We start from the raw sequence: 4,155 nt of genomic DNA on the forward strand, positions 1-4,155 counted from the left end.
GACATGGTTAGAGTTCTGGTGGTTCAGAGACGGCTTACAATTTCATGTCATAATGAGGGAATTATAACCACAGATGAAGAGGGAAACTGAAGTTTCCAAAAATATTGAAATGAAAAGCTTTAAAAAATAATAATAATACTAATAATTGAATGTGCATTGCTGCGTTGTAAATACAGCATTACACAAAACCTCACTTCACATGATGAGTACTGTAATTTTTCACAGCCACCTACTCCTGAATATGCACAGTATGTGCTTTCCATTAGTTATTCCTTCATTTAAATCATTGGTTCTCAGAAACATTTCTGGCGGCCCACAATGAATTACAGTTGATAGTTTTAATCCAGGAGCTACTAATGTTTATGGGTTAGGGTTTATGTTTATTGGACATTACTGGATACAGACCAATAAGTGTAAACTGTAGAACTGCAATCTGGTCATTACAATTATTACTATTTATTAAAATAAATAAATCATTATTAAAGCGGACCTAGACCGGAATTTTTTTAACATCTCCCTGATACTTGAAAATAATGAAACTTGAAAAAATGATGATGAAGCTTAGCGACTATCACAATATTAATGAATTGACTAACGTGATGAAAGTGAGTGCAGTGGAAAAAGTTTTTTCCAGCATTAACATCTCTATTTTTAGCCTCAACTGAAGTACAAATCTTAGGCACAATATTTTCATGAATTCCCAAATTGTGTCAATCAAGGTGGATGAAACACGGATGAGAAAATGGAGGGCAAAATTGTTGATTGTTGATATTGTGATGTCAGGGCTGTAGAAATGCAAAGAACATTTTAGAACATATTATCTGCTAAAAAACAGGGATGTATACAATCAAAATGTGCCGAGGAGTTTAACCACCGAGATTAACCACTCCCATCCATCTAATAATAACAGTGGGCTCAGCAGGCCCACTGTAAGAATGTGATATTGTTGATCCCCATATGGGCTTTTACTGTATGCGAACATGAAACAGGACTAACAGTCCTGACTAATATTCATCCCTAAGGTAAAACACAATCTGCCATCATGTCTTGCCTGGAAATTGTGTGAGATTGCTTTAAACTGTAAGCCATTCTTTTCATGGAAAAGATCTAAAATTAATCAGCATGCTTGTTGTCCCCTCTTAAGGCCTCGATAAGAAGGTTTTGTTGCACGGGGAGGGAAACATAAGAGGCTTTAGGGGCCGCTCTTATTAAAAGGATCTGACATCTACCTGCCCTCTCAAATGGCAGGCAATTTTGACACTTCTGGCACGCAAAGCAGCCACACAAAAATAAGCACATCTGCGGGGCATCGAGGCCTTCTCTGCTGTCACGCCGTTTACCTCGAGGGACACTGCAAAAAGCATCATAAATGAAATCTCTCTTCACAACAAATCACAGACCAATTTGTTTGGCTGCTTGAATGTACACACACGGGCTGATTTCCATCTTCATCTTTTCATTTTCCTGTTGTCATTATCCCCACGTATCATGTCGGAGACAACTTCATGGAGTCAATGTGTTGGAGCGGCGCGCTCTCACATCCGTATTAGACTCCCTGCAGTACAGCAGCAGCCTGTCAGTGCTCAGACTCAGGGCCACCTCTCACTGCGTTGGTCAGTTGGATATTCTTTTTATTTTGATACAGCTATCATTTCCTATTTCCCCACTTGATTGGAGCTTAAAAGCCAAAGCAGCTCAGATCGTGCCGGCATCAAACTCCGGGCCCATTATCTCATCCTGGAGTTGCCTCTCACGCAGAACTGTCCAGTCGTGTCAGGATATTCATGGGGAAATTAAATGAATGATTCCAAGGCAGCGCACTGACAGCAGATTAGATTTTGAAATAGGTGGGCTGCTCTGTGTTTTTGCTCTTGATCATTTTCCTATGTATATTATATACTAGCAAATAAAATTATAACATGGCACAGACTGAATAATAACCCATGGAAAATGGAGAGAGAAAACTCTAAGTGATTTCCAAATGAAAAAAATATGTTATGGACCCCAGCAGGAGAAATGCTTATTTATTTGACATGGACAATGCACATTTTTAACATTGTGTAAATACCCCAGTGAGCCAAAAGGCTAGATTTCATCTGTTGTGATTGACCTGATGTAGACCTGAAAAGCAAGGCAAGAAAATAAACAAATAAACTAAATTAATAAAAAAACATTACATGTGAACATTAAAACATGAACAAACACTGTCAGCACTTGAGTTGCAGCATTTTGGATAAATTTTTCATTTACTTGGACATCATGCTCAAGGGTGTTTCAGAGGAGTTGGACTGTCCCAAGCAAAAGAGACCTGTAGGCCCTTTGAAGCAGCTCTGTCTTATTTTTTACTGGTGTTAAATGAGAATCCATAATTAGAGCAATTAGCTCTAATGTATATAATATAATGTCCTCGTCCTGATTTTCCCGATAGTCTTGTTGCAAATGTTATTGTAAAATTAAAAGTTACCATAATGTTTATTATTCATGTTTTTTTTATTATTATCATTTTGACTGAATTTGAATGAATCATTTGCAGGTGCATGATTTAGGGTGAAAGTAAACATATCAGTAGTAGTTTGATTCACCTCATTTCCCCCAATCTTTGCTCTCTGTTGTTTAGGGAGGGATTTGCTCCCCACCATCTTTCCATATAATAATTAAAAGATATCCTGTCTTCCTTTAATTTGGGACTGCATTATATCTAATCCCCTCGACTTTTAGTCTAAGCTTCCATCTTGGATTCTTGATTTGATTTTGGACATGGCTGATTTGATCGCTGGCAATTCTTTCAATCTCCTTCTGGACATTAATATCAACTCTCAAGATCCCTGAAACTTTAATCCTCTGCATTAATCTCACACTCCCTTTCTTAAGAAAATGTGGATGTGGGGGAGGGGCAGGAGGTCAGGGCCAGGGATTAACAAATATGTATTGTTTTTTGCAGTCTGCTGACATAACATCCCTGTCCAGGTCAAGGGGCTGCCTCTTTGTCTATTGTCTTTGTCTATGTGATTTATAGTGAAGTAATAAGGGTCGTGATAATAATTTACCATATAAATTTAGACACAATTGCCTTACATAAAAAAAGACCTGGGTTGACAACCCAGTCGGAACAATTGCCTTTCTGCATGGAGTGTGTATGTTCTCCCTGTGTGTGTGTGGGATTTCTCCGGTTTCCCATCACAGTCGAGGTGAATTGGACAGTGTAAATTGCATATAGGTCTGATTGTGAGAGTGGTTGTTTCTCTGTGTGTTGATAAAATGTGTGTGTGTATGGAGTCCAAAATTTGACATGAACGTCAAACTATACTATGTCGTCCAAAATTTGACAACATCTTCATACTATAGTATGTCGTCCAAAATGTGACATGTTTTTTGTAAAAAAAAATTTGACAAAAACGGCATACTATACTTTGTCGTCCAAAATTTTACAAAAACATCATACTATAGTATGTCTTCCAAAGTTTGACAAAAACGTCATACTATACTATGTCGTCCAAAATTTGACAAAAACGTCATACTATGCTATGTCGTCCAAAATTTGACAAAAAACGTCATACTATACTATGTCATCCAAAATTTGACAAAAACGTCATACTATACTATGTCGTCCGAAATTTGACAAAAACGTCATACTATACGTCGTCCAAAATTTGACAAAAACGTCATACTATACTATGTCGTCCAAAATTTGACAAAAATGGCATACTATATTATGTCGTCCAAAATTTGACAAAAACGTCATACGATTCTATGTCGTCCAAAATTTGACAAAAACGGCATACTATACTGTCGTCCAAAATTTGACAAAAACACAATACTATAGTAGGTCTTCCAAAGTTTGACAAAAACGTCATACTATACTTTGTTGTCCAAAATTTGACAAAAACGTCATACTATGCTATGTCGTCCAAAATTTGACAAAAACATCATACTATACTATGTCTTCCAAAATTAGACAAAAACGTCATACTATACTATGTCGTCCAAAATTTGACAAAAACATCATACTATGCTATGTCTTCCAAAATTTGACAAAAACGTCATACTATACTATGTCGTCCAAAATTTGACAAAAAACGTCATACTATACTATGTCTTCCAAAATTAGACAAAAACGTCATACTATACTATGTCTTCCAAAATTTGACAAAAACG

Source organism: Microchirus variegatus (assembly GCF_963457635.1).
Source record: "Microchirus variegatus genome assembly, chromosome: 7".
In the NCBI taxonomy this organism is placed as follows: Eukaryota; Metazoa; Chordata; class Actinopteri; order Pleuronectiformes; family Soleidae; genus Microchirus; species Microchirus variegatus.